This window comes from Lissotriton vulgaris, chromosome 11, assembly GCF_964263255.1.
Source record: "Lissotriton vulgaris chromosome 11, aLisVul1.2, whole genome shotgun sequence".
In the NCBI taxonomy this organism is placed as follows: Eukaryota; Metazoa; Chordata; class Amphibia; order Caudata; family Salamandridae; genus Lissotriton; species Lissotriton vulgaris.
The window spans coordinates 574,857,246-574,877,541 of NC_141699.1; positions in this window are offsets into that span (position 1 = coordinate 574,857,246).

Consider the following 20,296-nt stretch of genomic DNA (forward strand, 5'->3'; position numbering starts at 1 on the left):
CTACACGCCTGAGTCCAATCCCTCTGTTGAACAAATAGACTCCTTCTTTCACCCTATCCCTAAACCTTCCGCCCCTCTGGTGGACTTTTCTTCCCTTGATGTCCCAATCTCAGAAAAAGAGATTCTTGCGGCTCTTTCTCTTCTCCCCAAAGATAAAACACTTGGCCCAGACGGCTTTACAGTACGATTCTTTCTCCACTTCAAGACTGTTTTGGTTCCCTATTTGCTACAATTAATTATTCATTTTCTCACTACCGGTGAATCCAAAGGCTCCTTTACACAGGCAATGCTTGTTCTTCTCCCCAAGAAAGATAAAGATCCTTCCCTGTGCAAAAACTACAGACCCATTTCCCTTATTAACACTGATTGCAAAATATACGCAGAACTCTTAGCTCTACGTATCAACTCGATTATTCCCGATTTGGTCAATATTTATCAATCTGGATTTGTAAAAGGCAGGTCTATTACTGATAATTCGAGGACCCTTCTTAATATTATTCACCTTTCTGCCAAAATGGACACCCCAATCGCGGCTATTACCCTGGATGCTGAGAAAGCATTTGACAGTGTTAATTGGGATTTTATGTTTGGTGCGCTTCATTGGTATGGTTTTAGCCCCACTATCCTCAAATGTATACAATTACTTTACTCTGGTCCCACTACTTCTATCTGGGTTAATTGTACACAATCCGCTTACTTTCCCCTTCTCAGAGGAACCAGACAAGGTTGTCCACTATCCCCTCTCCTTTTTATTTTGGTGTTAGAACCCTTTCTTGTTCGACAATCTCCTTCCTATTCTGGTTTTCTTTACAAGGAAGTGGAAATTAAATTCACTGCTTATGCAGATGACATTTTGCTGTATATTTCAAACCCTGCTGTCGCCCTTCCAGCTTTCTTTTCCTTACTGAGCGATTATTCTTCTGTCTCCGGTTACAAGCTAAATATTGATAAGGAGGTTCTTCCTCTCAACAAGTATTGTCTCCCTCATATGTTCCATGGCTCCGGTTTTGAGTGGAATCCTGGTTCCATTAAATGTCTCGGAGTTTTATACTCTAACACCATTAGAGAAACTATTAAAATCAACCACTCTGACATCCTTAAGAAACTCTCCTCTCTTATAGAACGTTGGTCTCCCCTTTTCCTCTCCTGGTGGGGTCGTCTTTCAACTATCAAAATGATGCTCCTTCCTATAGTCAACTTTTGTCTTTCCATGCTTCCTATATCTCTCCCCATTTCTTTTTCATGTCCATCAATAGTCTCTTTGCTAAATTCCTATGGAACAAGCGTAAAGCTAGGGTCTCTCTGCTTCGCCTCAAACAACCTAAACATCTGGGTGGTGCTAACTTCCCCAATATTTCACGCTTTCACTCTGCCTTTTCCCTCAAACAAATTTGGCCTTTTCTCCTGGATTCCTCCTCCCCACCTGTAACGGCTTGGAGCTCTTTGGAATTAGCTCATCTTCTCCCCTTCTCTTTCCTTACTGCTACTAACCTCACCCAGCCACCTCAAAAGCTTGTATCTCCTATTTTTAAACACTCTAAATCCTTAACACTTACTCTTTTTCGCTCCTTTTCTTCGCCCTCTGATCTTCATTTTGACACTGCACTCTGGTACAACAAATCTCTCAAACTACGCAATTGGGCACTTTTCTGGAAGGAATGGATCGATAAAGGAATGTTTACTTATAGGCAACTCCTTTCCAATGGCTCTCTACTAACCTTTCAAGAACTCTGTGACTCTTTCGGTATTTCCATTAAATATTTCTCACGCTTTCACACACTTCTCCCTACATTATCCTCTATTATTTTGCTGGATCTCTCCCCCCTCCTCTTCTCCCCCTCTTATTACCTCTCCACCTAATTTCCATATCCCTTTCAAAGCCTCAGCTATTTATAAATTACTCTCTCACTTTCCTAGTGACAGGCCCAAAACCAAGCTAGAACTTATGTGGGAGTCAGACTTAGGTCACACCTTTTCCACGCTCACTTGTGACTCCATTTGGTCTAAAATTCATTCAGTTTCTCGTTCTGCCAGCACCACACAGACCTTCTACTTTTTTTACAAGAGACTTTATTACACCCCCTCTGACCTGAATAAATTCAAATTAATAGATTCCAAAAAGTGCTGGTCTTGTTCTTGTGCCACTAGTGAATTGTTTCACATGTGTTTTCTCTGCCGTAGAGTTAAATTACTTTGGTCCAATGTTTGGTCTACACTGAACAATATGTTGTCCACTGTTGTTCCTTTTGATATTGCTACTGTTTTTTTGGGTGGATTGGCTCCAATCTGGGATGTCCCGCATCACACACGTAAATTCATCGACCTTTCCATTGCTATTTCATTTCAAATTATTACCACTAATTGGAAAGATACCATGAATGTTGTGTATAATGCTTGGTGGAACCTACTCTGTCATCATCACAGATTAGATCGCGCATGTGCTTTGTCAATCCCTCTGTTGATTAAACGTGATTTATTATGGTCCCCTTTAACAGAGTTTTTATCTAGACATACCCCATGATCACCTGATATTACTTTCTTTACCCTTGCCCTCGCCTAATTTTGTTATGAGATAATGTATTCCCTGTTGCACTTCCTTCCCTTATCTTTCCTTTTCTTTTTTTCCCTCCCCCCTCTTTTTCTCCCCCAAAATTGAAAAGTTATAAAAGCATTTCTCATTGGTATATTGTTTACCCCTTTCTGGGGTCATGTTTTACATTTGCATTGTTTTCAATCATTTTTCTCATATTTTCTTGTGTTTTCTGTCATTGTACTGATGTTCTACATTGTATTAATCTACTCAATAAAGCTTTTTAAACTAAAAAAAAAAAGCAGACATCATATTTGCAATATATACAAAACCATTCGATGACGCATGGAACATCAGAGGGTGAAGGGATCCCTGGCAGTACCCGTGGAAGGCATATGCGAAAGAAGTTATTCACAGAAAAGTATACATTCTAAATGTTGATAGTTAACGTAGAGACAGCAGGCAAACATATCTATACATGGGTATTATTGACCAATCTCGAAATGTAGAAAAGTCATGTGGAGGGCATCTAATACCCTTCTCATTACTGTATGTTTTCAGTGGTAGAGCCCCATTTGCATCTGCCTCCTTGTTAGCAGGTGGAATGAGTAAACAGTAAAACAGTATATATTAATAATAGTGATACTTAAATGCCACAACAGTGGAGGGGCTTACCTGCTGTGGTCAGGTGTCACGCCTCAACCAACCTAGGCATGGGGCTCAAGGGGGGCTTGAGGGATTTCTGTCCTCTTAAGCCACCATAGTAGAGAGAAAGAGGAAAAAAAATGTTAAAAGCAGGAAGAGGATAGACCCTCACATTTGAAAGACAGAAAATTCCAAGATATAATACAAGAGCAGACAGATCACTATTTCCAGGGCAATGAGGGGTTGGTCAACTCCGCTTGTACCTTATAGGAATCTTTCAAAACAGTGTTGTGTGGCCATGCTCAAGCCCTCATAGGGGTAAAGAGGAATGAACAGGCTATTAAGTATGAGTTGCTACAAAACGAGATTACCTCCTTAAAATTAGAAATAGCAAGGGGGTGCCTGACACCCACCTGAGTTATCGTCTTCGGCTGCAGCAACAGGAGTTAAGAGACTTGGCAGAAGATAAAGCCCGAGCACACGCACTGGCTACTCAGAGGTGACTCTATGATGTAGGCGATAAGGCCAATAACCTTATTGCTTGGTTGGAAAAGAGACACAGAGGTAGAAACTGGGTGGTGGAAATTCAAGGCCCAGCTGGAATTTCCCATACTACTGTAACGGCAATAGTCCTTCCTGAAATACTATGAACAAGCATACTCTTCCACAACTACCTAATCCAGTCAGGATTGCACTGTCCTCCTAAAAAAAATCTCTCTCTGCAGGTCATCTCCCTAAAGAACAGGGATGCATTAGAACAGGACTTGACAGTTGATGAGATACAGGGCGCAATCTGGGGATTACAACCTTGCAAGGCTGCGGAGCCTAACAGCCTACCGGTAGAGCTCTACAAATGCATAGTCGATAAAGTTGTGCCACATATGCTCAGCATGTTCCAAACTACTGGGCAAGAAGGTACAGTCCCAGCAGATCAGAGATTGACCACTATCGTGGTCCTTCCCAAGAAAATTAAACCGCACATGGCCTGCAATTCCTATAAGCCTGTATCTCTTTGGAAATTAGATGATAAGGTCCTGGCAACGGACCTGGCCAATCGACATGTGAATGTAATAGCAACGGTGGTCTATCCGGACACATTTCTGGATCTGTGCCTCACAGTGGTACCAGACTGAATCTGAGACACCTTAATGGGGTTTTTCATATGACAGCGACTCCTCAGGCGGAGGATGCAGTTCTGCTCACATTAGATGCAAAAATGGCTTTTGACAGTATAGAGTGACCATACTTATTCGCTGCCTTGTCAAGACTTGGATTTGGTACCAAGTTTTTTTTCTGGATTAGTCCCCTATACCATGATCCAATGGTGTACTTTCTCACCCTTTTACTCTTCTTAAGGGGACAAGCTAAGGCCGCCCCTTGTCTCCGATGTTCACCGGTTGACCAGAATGGGGGTAAAGTTATTGCCCATGGAAGTCCCGGATATCTGGAGATATAGGCATTCCTCAGAGAAAGAAATGATTTTTCATTGCCAAGGTGGCACAATCCATGATGAAGGAAATGGGTGTGAGAGCATTCAAGTTACTCTCCCAAAGAAGGGTCTCAACAGTGGTGAGAGTCTGGTCCCAAGGAATGCAGATGTGAAGTAGTGTGGCTCACTGGTTAGAGGCGGCAGACCCGAGAGCAGAGGACGGCCCGGGACCAGGGTTCGATTCCTGGCGCGGCAGGTTTCTGGACCAAGGTCAGCGGACTCGATAATTCTCACGCCTCGGTGCCCACTCTGATCAGCGATCACACTCGGCAACTCTGGGCATTAGCTTGCCTCATCTTCACTAACGGCCCCACCAGACCGCTGGGGATGCCTGGTCTCACCCTGGAGATACCCATTAAGGGACCATCTCTCAGGGAAGCCAGGAAGGGTTTCGCAGCGGTCGAAGCGCCTTGGGACCCTACGGGTAAGTAGTGCGCTATATATATATAAATTCCTATGTACAGTAACTCAACGTCAAATGTCAACAAATCCATCTCCACTTCAAAAGTCACATCTTTCACACATTTTCTTAAGATCTATAGTTTGTTTAAATTAGGTGAAGGTGAGAGTCAGCCAACTTTGCAACTTCAAGTCCAAGGGCCCACTGGCAAAGTGCTATGCCATAAAATATGTCGCTAGAATAACATAACGTTGTGCAGATGCACAGAGAGATTGCATCCAGAACACGTGTGCCTAAATCTGAGATTAAACACATAATTTACAAATAGGTTCTGAAATAAATGCCACTGGCTCTGCCTTCAGTGACTGGCCATGCTGCAGTCCCAACCGAATGGTCGACTGGAAATAATAAATGAGCAGATGGGAAACACAGGGGAACAGTGAGATGGCACATGCTTCCATGCAGCCTTATGCAGCCCCTCCCACCCCCTGAGCCTCATTCACTGTCACATCACGAAGACAGCCAGCTGCATCGAGCCAAGCCTCGGTTAATTGTATACGATGCGGATTGATCAAAGCTATCAGAGGAAAGCGTGTTCGCCTTTGCAGCCCGTGACCGTCATCCGTTGCTCTTTGCGCTGCGCGCGCTTCGACCGATGGACGGCGTGTCCAGGGACCGAGGGAGGGGCTCGGAGCTCCAGACTTTGTTCCTGAAATCATTTTCAAGCATCCCCCTGCGGACGACGGCTGCGTGAGAACTGGGCCGTGCTGTGCTTTGAAGTTACGTGCCTAGCGAGGAGGACCGAAAGGTCTCCTCGTTCAGGGCTGCAAAACATGGCAAGGGACGACGGGAGAGAAGATAAAACTTCGAGGGGCCTGATAGACGTTCCATCGATTAGAGAGATGGTCCAGGCCGCATCATAAATACAAACTCTGCGGACTACGGTGCATCAATGGGGACAAAATGCCTAAGGTTGAAGATACGCGAAGCATTCTATCTGGAGTCATCAATGCATGTACATGTTTTTCCTCGCACACCTAGTTATATTGGGCAGATGTATTCGTCTGTAAAGCGAGGGTAACTAGAAATGTCGCTGTGGAGTTATGGGATAAGATACGTATTATATAGTTTTACATTTATTTTAACATCTATCTTTAAACACATTTTTTAATTGAGATTAATTCTAATAAAAACGTGTGTTCAGGGCTTAATAGGATGACAACGACGAGGATGGACGGTGGCCTGGGAATCTGCATAGAAAGGAAGTAAATACTAACTTCATTGTTCCAAAATGACTGTCTGCTGCTGATTAATCACAGAAACGAAAAAAAGAGTTAACTAAAATAAAATTAATCAAAGTATCAAACTCCGTGATGATGTCTGTGATTTGTGAAAGGAATGAATAAACTCCCACGCTACAGTTTCTATTTGTGCGTAGCTTCGGAATGGTGAGAAAACTACGATCATATTTTATCTTTCCAGCCATTATGGTGAGAAAAGCTAATGAAGAGCACCACAGTGTCCTATATTTCTTCACCCAACCACCCATTCACACAGGACACAAAATACTACTCACGGCTGAGTCAACATTACGGTATGCTATGAAGTTAAGTTTTTTTGTTAACGCAAGACCCCATCAGAAGCAACAACAATTTTTGTGTTTCTCTCTGAGAAATCCACTTCTTCTCTTGAGATGTCATTCTACTTTCGGGTGTACACAGAGCACATGGGGCCTGGTGTGCTAATTCTGGAGTGCTAACAGTGATGTGCAAATTGCACACCAGCGGATTTGCAAAGGGGTATGAATATATGGCCACATGCATCAAAGTATTTAGGAATCGCAAACGGTGCGATTCGGTAAAATCGGCCGTTTGCGATTCCTAAATACCATTCTAGTATGCATCAAGCATTTTTGGAAAACTCGCTATTTTTAGCGAATTCCAAAAATGCGATTGCTCTTAAGGAATCGCAAATTTGCGATTCCTTAAAAGCAATGCATGATTAATTTTAAAATCGCGATTTCGCAATTAGGGGGGCAAATTACCACGAGTACATGTCCTTAGGACATGTGTGTGTAAAACATCCATTTAAAAATAAATTTCAGGGGTGCAGGGGGGCGTCCTTTGGACCCCCCCTGCACCCATGGAATGCATTAACATTTTGCGAATTCCAATTTGCAAATTCGCAATTCCCATTGATTCCTATGGGCCTTTTGGCCCATAGGAATCAATGGGAATTGCGAAATCGCAAATTGGAATCGCATAAAATTTGCGATTCGGTGAAAAATGCAATTTTTACTGAATCGCAAATTTTATGCACTTCAATCATGCATCCCGTTTTGCGATTCCTTATTTGCGATTCGGTAAAAATCGCAAATTTGGAATCGCAAAACGGGACTTTGATGCATGTGGCCATTAGTGTGCAATGCGACCTATGTACTAACAGGTTGTTTCACAAATTGTGTATTCAGAGGGAGTCGCCGACAGGCCTGCCTGGTGAATATTAATTTGGCAAGTTACAGGTTGCAAACTCTTTTGAAAGGTTGTGAATGAACTAACGTTGGCTTGCAAGAAAAAGCAGACGACCATCTCTGCAATTGCTTTCCCAAATAGGAAACATTTTTTTACACACAGCTTGAAGCATAGAACAGACAGATGTTGCAGGTTTTGGAAAGAAAATCCTTCCCATTGGGGAACATATTACGTGGAGAAGACAGTGGTCCTCTGGACTACTTCCTGCCCTTACCAAGGCCACCCGTCAAAATTCTGCAAATCAGTTCCAGCCTAGCTTGAAAGGTGCAACATTTTTAATGGTTTGGAAAAACAGTTGAGGTCACAGCCATTGATAGTTTATTTTGCCAATCCCAAAGAGAAGGCAAACACCCCTTTTACAGCATCCACTGCTTGCATTTTGGAAAGGGGTAAAAAAAATTCTTTAATAATTCAAATACTTTTTTGACTTGTAAAACGTCTCTTGTACATTGAAAAAGAGTGGATGTTCAGCGTTTGCAAAGCTTATTTCACTGGCTTGAAACTACATTATCCTTAGCAAACTAGGCCCCAAGTTGTTTAACATGTATTTCACATAAACAACCAAGGGTCAGATGCACTAAAACCTTTACAGATGCAAACAGCCTGTATCACTGTTTATAACGGCAAAAACTTTTCTACCATGTGTTGAGGCATTTTAGGAGTCATGACAGTTTAATAAATTCCTAAAATTGATTTGCCACTCTATATCAAATAGCTATAGGGAAGGAGCATGTTTTAGGCGTTTCTTCTAAATAGTGATTCAGTAGGTAATGTAAAAAAATGTTTTGAACTGTAATCCAGTTACAAAACATTTATAAATTACTACCCCCACACCCCCGTTGGGGTAGTAAGCCATTCAGAAAATGAAGGGGGAGGGCAGTGGGAGCCCTTCTCCTATGTGAACATATCAAATGTTTTTTGGGGAGTAGGTAAGTGGTCCAGGGGGTCTCTGCCAAATCTGACACAAACTTTTCACAAAGAGAAAACTTTACTATTTAAAAACACAGTGACATTTCCTACAAGGAAAATGGGTTGTATTAAAAAAGTTTACTTTAGTGAATGGCGTTCAGAGAAATGGTGGTATTCTCACACTTCGAGGCTGCCATCTTTGTGATGGCCGGCAGTAGGTGTGATATCTGTGATGGCTACCAATCGAAGTGTGTCACACTTTGTGATCTACCTCAATAATAATCATGAGGTAGGCAGATTGCGACCCACTCTGAATGGGGATTTAGCGTACTGACCCATTCGTTAATGGGCCAGTTCTTTAATTTCTTTACTGGGTACAAAATGCTGGTTGCAAATTGCAGCAGATTTTCGTGACCAGCACTTAATGAATTAGACCTATAGTTTATTTATTGGTCCTACTTATATGTTCACAGAAAATGTGTATTACTCAAAAGGTTAAAAAAAATTCAAACGGATATTCAAGATCAAGTTTCACACTAAGATGCTGAAATTGGTTATAGAGCAACATTGGGAAATTCTGGTCGGGAATGGTATTAAGTCCTGCAGGATTCTCAGGAATATCAACTAGTAAGTAGGGGTGGGTAAAACTGTAAAACATTTTTTTTTATGTGAAATGCGTGTAGTTCTCCAAATAAATATGTGAAATGCCACTTATTGTTCAAACAAATAAATCGGTACCTTCCATGCAAAATGAACATGAGGGCATACCTCACAAACAGAAGTCACACAAGTTACCAACAGACTACTGGTTTGCTTCTCTTTTACAGTTTTCACAAGATATTTTCTGATCATATCAGTCTCCCACGGACAGAAATTTTGTAGAACTGTGTAAGAGTGATATGGCATCCAGATTTATTAAATTTGTAATATTCCACCATCACAATAAAAGTTTTGCTCGGGCCTACTTGCAAAGAACTCTTTCAAGTATGTAAACTGACCAAGCACCCTTTGATGGTAATACTCCATAAGCTAAATAATTGACTAGTCATCTTTCCAAATGGGCAGAGAAAATAAAATGGCACTCCTAGAGTTATTACAAGACCTACAGTCCTAGGGTAAAAATGGCAGCTCAATGTTCCTTGAGTCTTCTTATCTATGTTTGATACCATCCGCGTAATGCTTTAATCTTGGCTGTCAAAAAGTGAAATGCTTTGTTTATAGCAAGGACTATTTAGGATCTCTAGCCTGCTCCCCCCAGATATCAGTTCAGAATACCGAGGAAGGAATAATGAGTGGGTACAATATTGTGTCTAAAATGTCCAAAAACATAACATCAAGGAAGTAAGATCATATCAGTGTGTATAGATTTATTATTCTCCACCTGTTTAAGTGACTAATTTAAAGTGTCTCACTAAATATATGAGTTAGTGACTAGTGATGCCCTCTCACTCACAATGTATTGTTTATGTCTTTTTAATGTGTAAAGTCTTTTATGATATGTTTATCAAAATAAAGACTTCTTTGAATTGAATTGAATTGGCTAAACTGTGTGAATGTCTGTATCACTCAGTCAGTTGTTGTGTAAAGTGCTGCGTCCGTTGGTTACTAGCTACATAAAGTATATATTAGATATTTATTAGTTAGGTAAGTATTTCTTTGGGACAGTGAATGTGTGTGTGGTTGGGTGGGGGTGTATGACTGTGCAAAGATGTGTGAATAGTTGATTCACTAGGTATATGAGGGTAAGAGTGCATGTGGAAACAGTTGTTTGAGTGAGTGAGTTTGTTTATGACTGTGTTGATGAGCAAATATATCTCTTAGTGATACATGTGCAACGAAGTAGAAAAATAAAAGGCAGTATATGTGACAGTTGTTATATATAAAAACTATACATAAGAGTCATTGATTGTGTAAATGACTGTATGGATAACTGTATACATATAATAGTGATTTTATAAGACACTAAGTAAGAGTTACTATCTGTATAAATAAATGAAGTAATGTTTGTATAAGTGTGTGGCTGAGTAAATGTAAGTGTGATCAATAGTTTACATAATTGAGTAGGATGACTGTATAAGTGAGAAGGATGTGTGCTGGTGTGTCAATGCCGATATAGGTGTATAAGTACATTTGATAGTGTTCTATTGATTTGTAACATCGTGTATGAGTCAATTTATAGGTGAGTGTATAGATGTGAGTGTAGACCTAGGAATCACTGAGTGGGTTTTTAGAAACTTGTATTGGTGTGTCAATGGTTTCAAAAATGGTACTTTGTATTTTATACTGAGTGATTAAAGGTTATTCTACTATGTGATGAGGTGTATCAGATTGTCGAGTGGATGATGTCATCAGTGATGTCATTAGTGATGTAGTTTGAGATGTCATCAGTGATGTCATCATTGATGTCATTGACCATGTCATGAATGATGTAATATGTGACATCATCAGCAGTGGATTGCGGGCGCGCGAGTTATAGTTAGTAGAACTAACTATAACAGAGGAATTTCAATGGTTTTGTACGAGTGAAATGTCCAGCTAACTATAACAGCCCTGAAACCTATGGTTTTTCCAGTGAATTTCTCAGTTTTTTTAAAATGCTAATTCCTAACTATAACATGTCTGAAACCTATGTGTTTTTCAGAGAATTTCAAAGGTTTTTTAAATGACCATTTTTAAATGTAATAATACTTATATTTATTTCTTTGATACTGATTTTCTACATTTTTTTACTATTTATTTTTACATATTTTATTTTTTAGATTACATTATATATTTTCAATATAAATGAAAAAACATGTTTTTTTAAATATTGAAACTCAAATATTGTTTTTTGTTTTGTTTTATATATATTTTTTAATATATTTATATTATATTCTTTATTGTTTTTTTTAAACTATTTTTTGGAGTCGCGCACCCAAAGCGTACCTTTCTTGGTCACTGCGCGGAACCTAGCTGCCATTTTAGGAATGTTGTGAAGGATCCGCGTAGGGTGTGCGACGGGTGCGTATTTTTGTGCCCGATTGCTATGTGACCAGTACAGGACTCCAGCTCCAGTGCATTCGCAACACATGTGCATTACTGTACGCGACGCTCGCGCGCTTCCTTGTGACATCATATACGTGTTGGACGCGGTGGATGCGCGACTTCCGCAAAAAATTTTATTGTCTAAAATGATATCTATGTTTTTAATATACATAGTAGGGCAAGACATTATCTGAGCTATTCATAAAAATTATATATTTTTACTTGTAATAAACTTATATTATTTTTAAATGCAATTTCTCGAAGCCACGTTGGGTGCGTGCTGTCTGTGCGCACAGTGCGCGGACCCAATGTGATGCTGGGGTATGTCTCCTAAGGACTCCCTCTCTGTTTATGCTGCCTTATCCCTGTCTCTCCCTTGTTGAACTAAGCCGTGCGTTACTGAGATATAACGCACAAGGGTGGAATGTGGAAACAGGCTAGTTGGCTGGTCACACACTGCACAGAGTCAGGGAAAGGTGCAAATTGCAACCCTCCAGGAACAGCATTTCCTAATTTCAGGCCAGCTTCAAAGGCAAAGAATGTACTGTTCTTAAAACACGTCATCATTATGTCTCATTGCAGATTGACCAAGATAAAATATGTTATCATTTAAATGAAGTTCTTCCTCGTCTTTTGAATTAAATAAACAGACACAAGCGCACTGTGTGTACAATTTAAATTATTTAATAAAGGAGCAACAGGCAACGACGTGCCAGTTACAAGAAGTTCCTTTTAGATAGAAGTGGGGGACAGGGCTCCTGGACAAATCTTTGAAACGAATCCTCATTCAAGACCGAGTAAATATGGCGTCTGTCTATGTCTACTACGTGTCACTGTGGGCACACCTTACCAATTAATGTCATTCGTATGCCCCGTCAATACCCAGAAGACTGTAAAATACTGAGCCAAAGCGGGGGCCTGTCTGGATTTATGTATGAGATTACTAATTGTGTTACACATATTGTGGACATATTTATTTTTAGATGTTTTAAAAAGCGCTACACATTTCCAGGCCACTTCAGAGCACTTCACTTTGCTTCCTTAACCATCTTCCCCACTCAGTTATTTGCAATTAGTAATGTATATTTTTGCCTCTGTTTATACATTAATTTAGTAATTTTGTTACCCGGACTTGTAACTTATTTGTTTAATACATGATTTTATTTTGGAGAATTTTATCAGGAACGTTATAGATTCAGAAACTATATATATAAAAAATACTAGACAAAGGGTCATGGTATTACAGGCATGTGTTGCGGGTGTGAAATGAAATATAAAAAGTATAAAAAGTTTGCGATACAAGGGTTTGGTTAATTTTTATAATACAGACAGGACACATTTGCCAGATAATTCTAGTTTCTGTGCTCAACAGATACAAAGCCAACACAAGAATCTGCATTAAAAATGCTCTGTTTTTTTCTCCAAAATGATTATTTCTGTAAATGTGTGGGTGTCCTGAAGGTGACCATATCTACACATATTGCACAATCTGATCAAACACGCACATTTTTGTTGCATGTTGAGATAAACCCCGCTCCTGCGCACCGCCGCCCCTAAGACCCCCCCTGGCACCTTTCATTGAGGGTATGTTTCCAGTACCTTTGCACAGGGCTTCGCTTTGGGCCAGCAGTGCGAAGAGAATGTCCGTGCTGGGGGAGCCCTTGGGGGCACTCGGCTCCTTGAGGGCGTCCATCACATATTGCTCCCCCCGCTCTGCCTGCCTCTACTAGGCGGGGTTCAGGCCTCAGTCCTCCGATCCGGACCCACCCAGGCATGGCTCCAAGGAGGCTGGTGGCAGAGGCAGGTTCCCTGCCCCTGTGGAGGGTGCAGGGAGGGAGGCTGTGCGTCGGCACACACAGAGGGGAGGTGGTGGGAGGATACGCGGAGCAGGCACAGGGTGGGAGTGACTGTGATGAATGAGGGATTCACGCAGCACGGAGAGCAGGCTCAGGGGTAGGTGCTGAGATCAGGAACAGGTGAGGGTTGCAGGAAGCAGGTGGAGCAGCGTGAAAGTAACTCTGAAACTAGGCTGCTCACAGGGAGCAGGCAGGGGTGTTGCGGGTATGCCTGAAGCAGGCAGGTCTGGACTAAAGGGGAGTGATCCTGAGGGCAGGTGTCCACAGGGAGCAGACAGCCATGCTGCAGAGATGCTTGAAGCAGGCAGATCTGGACTACAGATGAGTGATCCTGAGTGCAGGGTGTTCACAGGGAGCAGCAAGGATGCTAGAAACAGACAGGTCTGGAAGGAAGTGATCCTGGGTATATGGTGTTCACAGGGAGCAGGCAGGGATGGTGCGGGGAGGCTGAACGCAGGCAGGTATGGAGGAGGCTGTCCTAGTGCCGGCTGTTCACAGGGAGCAGGCAGGGGTCATGCGGGGAAGCTGGAAGAAGGCAGACATGGAGGAGTCTGTTCTTATGCAGGCTGTTCACAGGGAGCAGACAAGGGTACTGCGGGGATGCTGGAAGAAGGCAGGTATGGAGGAGACTTTTCTAGTGTAGGCTGTTCATAGGGAGCAGCAAAGGAGATGCGTGAATGCTTGAAGCAGGCAGGTATGAAGGAGACTGTTTTAGTGCAGGCTGTTCACAGGGAGCAGGCAGGGGTGCTGCGCACAGGCTGGAAGCAGAAAGGTATGGAAGAGTCTGTTCCTATGCAGGCTGCTCACAGGGAGCAGGCAGTGGTGCTGAGGGAGGCTGAAAGTAGGCAGGTCTGGAAGGGAGTGATCCTGAGTGCAGGGAGTTTACAGGGAGCACGCAGAGGTGCTGTGAACTGTCTGGGAGCAGGCTGGAATAGTAAGAGCAGGCAGGAGAGGTTGGACTGCACCTGTGTGGATTTCAGAGCGCACGAGAGCGGACAGAAGTGCTAGAGTCGGCTGAGTATGGGGGGTCATGAGGGAGGTGCATAGGCATTAAATAATTATTTTAGCTGTCCGGAATATGAGGACTCTCCCTGAGTACAAGATGGAAGGGGCCTTCACTCTTGTCACACATTTTTAGGCACTTCGAGGCACGTTGGTCCGGTGCAGAACCAGGAAGTCACGAGGACACACCATCAAGTGAAAGCAGCGAGAAGTGCACGCACCAGCATGAAACACAGCGCTGAGAGGCAGTTCTGTGCTTCAGATAGTAGCAGTAGCGATAACACGATCTGAGTATTGTAGCGGTATTTGCATCTGTGTAACGCTTTACAAGCTTAACGACGCTCCGAAGCGCTTTGAGAAGGGGTAATAAGCTACTCCGATATTCACCCGGGTGGAAAGGTGTGGGTCGCGTCGTGTGTGAGGATCTGAGTGTGCTCGTGAAATGCAATAACAACAACAACACCACAACCAACGACAGCAATAATAACAACAACACTACAACCGAGGACAACAACAACAACAACACCACAACCAATGACAATAACAACAACTACAACAATATTAATTATGATAATAATAATATAAATAATGAAACCACACTTCTAATATCTTTATACCAATATTAATAAACTTTCTAATTCATCTGTATTTTATATACAAGAAAATTTACATTTGAATGTTATTTTCAATGTACAATTGGTTTATAATAATAATACCAAAAACAATAATGATAACGATTATTATAGTAATATAAATATAATAATAATATAAATATCATAATAAAAACAACAATTATTAGCATCATATTCACTATCACTCTAAAGGTGGTATGTCTGTGCTCTGAGGCTACTGCTGCATGCCAGCCCGCACCCCCCTCCACGAGGGCCTCTCGAGGGCACCCCTCCATGGAGGGCCTCTTGAGGGCCCCCGGTGTGCCAGCCCGCAGCCCTCTCCATGGGATGGTCTCTTGAGGACACCCCTCCACAGAGGTCGTCTTGAGGGCCCCCGGTGTGCCAACCTGCAGCCCTCTCCATGGGATGGTCTGTTGAGGGCATCGTCCCCGGAGGGCCTCTTAAGGGCCCCCACTGTCTCCGCACGTCTCAGCCGGGGTGGAAGGGCTGCTGCACAGTGCCTCTGAAGCACTAGTCGGTGGTGAACGAACATCTCCCATTCGCTTCCATAAACTGTCCTTGTCCAGAGAGGAGGACATTGTCTGTGTTCATTATCAACAGGAGGAGGACCCACAGTGAGTGTCTTGATGTGAGTGAACCATGTGAGGCGCGCGCCTTCACTCCGTGATGTTATATGTGTATGTGCGGGCTCTGCCGACTCTGCCAGCAGTCCGTGTTTAGTGCATTTATAGATAGATCATACACATACGCTACAGATGGATAGACAGACAGACAGACAGCAGACAGATAGATAGAGCGCTGCATATATTTGATTAGTCTACAAAAATAAACAAGTCAGCCCATATCAGACATGCCAACCCTCCCGATTCAGGCGTGAGACTACCGATTTCAAGGTTAGTCTCCCACCTCCCGATTCCTGCAAGCAAAAACCCGATTCCTCAGGGTTCAGCTGACAGGGCTTGGTATTGTGTAACTTGCTAATTCTTCCAGAAAACGTCAGAGGGGCGATGCAGGGGCTAGGAGGTGTGAAAAACCAAGTAAGCCTCATTAACAAGTGCATGGTCTTTTAAAGACCTGTGAAATACTCGGGGCGCTGTGTGTGTGCCCTGTTTCAGGGGCGAGGGGGGGGGGGGGGCGGTGAATGCACTGCCAGCAACGTGGCAGGCCAGGCAGTGTTCAACACTTGCATCACCCTTTCTCTGCCTGCCATTGCGCTCCATGCTTCGGAAAGGTAAGAAAAAGAACGTGCATTTGCGTTTGAAATGTCTGATCCTGCAGCAGCACACTTCCAAAGCCCACACATGACAGTAACCCGATTCAAGGCCCCACTCTCCCAATTAAAAAAATAAATCTCCCACTTTGCTCTTCTGAAATGTTGGCATGTATGCCATATGTACAAAGAACTATAGATAAATAAATACATACATGTACGTGTGAGATTGAACATATATATGTTTCACCCAAAAAGAATTCAATACATGCGCGCGCCTTCCCACGCATACATATATGTATCTATCTGTATACTTGTGTCTGGATATATGCATTTATAAACACAAATGCATGTGTATATTTGCACAGCGGTACATACACAGGGTGAATACATTTATGAACGTTATGAGGAGCGGTACATTTCATGTGGCATAGTGCTCCTGGGGATTGTATTTTGACACGAGCATTAAACTGATCATTAATTTAGTTAATTAAACGATTTTATTTATATTATACAAGGGTTTGCTCTCGAAGCAGCAGGTTTAAATATGACAAACTCTCCTGAAGCTGTAATACAACAAGGGACGCACATTCGGTGTTTCCGTATTTTCTTGTGTGTTATTTATATATATATATATATATAACATTTCTTTTTTTCCCCAGAGAGAGATCATGCTCCGCTTGCTAGGGACCTAGGGCGTGGGGCCACATGACATGCTTGCAGGCAAGTTCTAGGCATTTGCCAAGCGCTCTTCGGCGAGTCCGGATTCGCCGAAATCATTAAGGCGGAGTTTAAAGCTGTCAAACGGCCACTCGGGATGGTGCTGCCCGGCCTTGAGAACCCTCAGAAGATGGATCACAACGAGCAGTGGGGCCAGTGGCCTCCATGGGGGTGGCGACCCCGCCAGGCACCTCTTAAAGACATCTATTTACCTTGGAGCGATCGAACGCTCAACAACGGGTTAAGCCCTGCGACGCCCCACTGCAGTTTATTGGCGGATTTTGGTGGATTTTGCCTTCCTTATGGGACCCCCTAAGCAGGCCTAGGGGATTAGGGTGTTTCTAACCAGCCCCTTTTCGTGTTTTTAGTGTTTTTTTCTCTGCTTCAGTTTGGTTTCTTCTGCTTTGGTTCTACCGAGGCACAAGATGGCTGCCAACACTTCCTGATTTGGAGTGTTGACAGCCATTTAGCATACTGCTTGTCATCGAGAGGGAGCGCGGATCCTGCGTAGGCATAGATATATATGTGATTTCACTTTTGATTTTCTCAGCAACTACCGAACAGATTCACACCATTTAACAAAAAAAGGCACAATTCTGAACCAAGGACTACCTTTTTGCCAAATTTGGTGTAATTCCGTTCAGAAGTTCAGGATGTAGGTGAGGCTAAACATTCCTATGGGAAATTGCATGGGGAAAACACATTTTGGGACACCCCTTTTTTCTCGGCCCCCGGTTGACAAATCATCGTGAAACCTTCCGGATAGGACCGGACCATAAGTTTTTTAAATTTTGCGACGAATCGTCATACAGTGCCAAAAATATTGGGAATAGAATGTTGCAGATTTCCTATGGAAAATAGACCCTAACTATAACTACCTACTGGCAACCGCCAGTAGGTAATATATATATGTTTTTATCTGACGATACCAGGCGTATATTTTATTCTTGACTTACTGGTTATGAAAGTAATATCAGTCATGAATGTGGACTTAGGTCTGGAATTAGAGATAATAGCGTATTTTGCACATATTGATGGTGGACAGTATGCCTAATTTGCCATATTTGCACAGTTTGCGATATTTGCACATGACTAAGCACTGAAAGCAATATTTGCACAGCCTTAATTATGCATTTGCACTTTATTTTTTATCCTTGACCATATGTCCAGACAATCTATTAATTCATGCAATACTTTTAAATGTCAGATAAATATTATCTTTTTAAAGTTTTGTAAAAAATGTAAATACCTGAAACATGATATATTAGATAAAAATAAGTATTTTACTGTGATTTCTTTTTCTAGCGAACCACGTAATTTTACATTTTGTGATATTATATTATCAAGTGTATTTATCAGGGTATTATACTGATATTATAATGAAGCAACTATAATTTGGTTGCTTTAGGTTAACTACCAAGTGAACGTAGTATGTTTTCTATGTCCATACTAAAAATGCACAGGTGATGTTAATTTTATTCAACACTTGCACTTTAAAAGGGCTGTCCTTTCAAGACAACATTGTCATGTGAACAAGGCTCCGTTGAGCCGAAACGTCTTTGACTATTCTCTGCGAATAAAGAACTTCAGCACCCAATTGGTCCGTTCCGTGTGTCCTTGCCGGCTGGCGAGACTCCAGAAAGTGTTTGGAAGCGGAACGAGCGATATATATATATATATATATATATATATATATATATATATATATATATATATATATATATATAAATATATATATATATATATATATATATATATATAGATATCAGAAACAGGGCACACTTGAGGGGTGGAGAGATCGAGCTTTAAACTTATTGAGTATACAAGCGATTTAGAATCCCCACATTTCACCTAGTATACAGTGCATACCTCATACATTTCACACGAAAGATGACCTCCTCAGCGGATTTGCTTAGGGACAGGGAGGCAGCGGCGGATGCCATGTTTTCCAACTTGCTGGATGTCAGTACTAGTCCTAACGGCAATGAAACAAATAGTGGGTCAGTTGCAAGAAATTACGCAAAAACGTTGCTGAAACAACTAGAGAAACTCCTACGTAGTGAGCTCACCAAATGGTGGGAAAGAAAGTCGCTGGAGAAATATGTGGAAGTAGGCAGAGTGCCTCGAAGACTAAGAGTATTAATTGCACCATTTTTTGAACCCGAAAACCCGAACCCAGCAATGCTCAAGGAATGGGCTTCAAATAACTTAGAAGCCTCCATTAACATGGTCAAAATACTTGTTGAAATACACTGCCATAGACAGAGCTGAGATAGTCAAGCAAATAGAGGCTCTTAATGAAAAGCTAGAGGCACATGATCAACCAGAGGCGATAAAGAAAGGCAGAGAACAAATAGACGCCCGCTTCAAAAAGCTTGAAGAAACCCTTAAAACAAGAAAAATATTCAAGTTTGCCAGAGACAAACAAGATTATGAAACCAGCAGGGTTTTCACATTCTCTTGCAAAGTTTGACACTGTTAAAAGAAAAGCCATGACCCCACAATCAGAAAGGCCTACACCAGTCAGCAGTGCCAATCAGGATGACTTCAACACAGATCTCAGCTCAGTACCAAGCAGCTCTGACTCCGAAGACAATGGTCATGTAAATATGCAGTCACTAGTACCAACTAATTACACACCTTCTGAAGAGCTCAGTTTTTTAATAGAAGATCACCGCCAGACATTGCGGCCAAGACCAGTCCAGAAGAAAACAGAAGAAGGAGAAACAAACGCCGCAAACAAAAGCTCAAACTCAGGAGGCAACAAGAGAGGCAGAAAAGGCAAAGCCTTCCACAAGAGATTAATATTGGTGCCACAGTGACTACACAAGGTACAGACAATACAGTTATCCACTTATCTGATATCAATCTTGAAATTGCAGAACTGCAATTACTGTCTTTGGGTCTTTCATATTGCCCGAGCAACATGTTTAAACGTGTATTGATGTTTTCAAGTTTATCCGCAAACTTAAATTAATGAAATATATAAAATAGAATAAAGCTGCGGAAACTGCATCCATAATTGACAATGCCAACAGGCCCAGCACCAAATTTCAAATATCTCTCAGCTCTGATCCAGATGACTCCATCCATGACACACAAACAGAACTTCATCAAATGGGCATCTCATGAAACAGTGCCATAAGCAGTCCATTCCGCTCGCCATCTACTTTTGTCCCGCTGATGCCTAAAGACTGCACTGATACTTTTAATGATGTTGTGACCAATGAACTGAAAAGTTCTCAACAAAAAAATCTTGAGTAAAAACAGGCCTAAAACATATTCTGAAATTCAATACTTCAATCTTATATGCAAACTCAAGAAAGCAGATAATGTCATCATAAACAA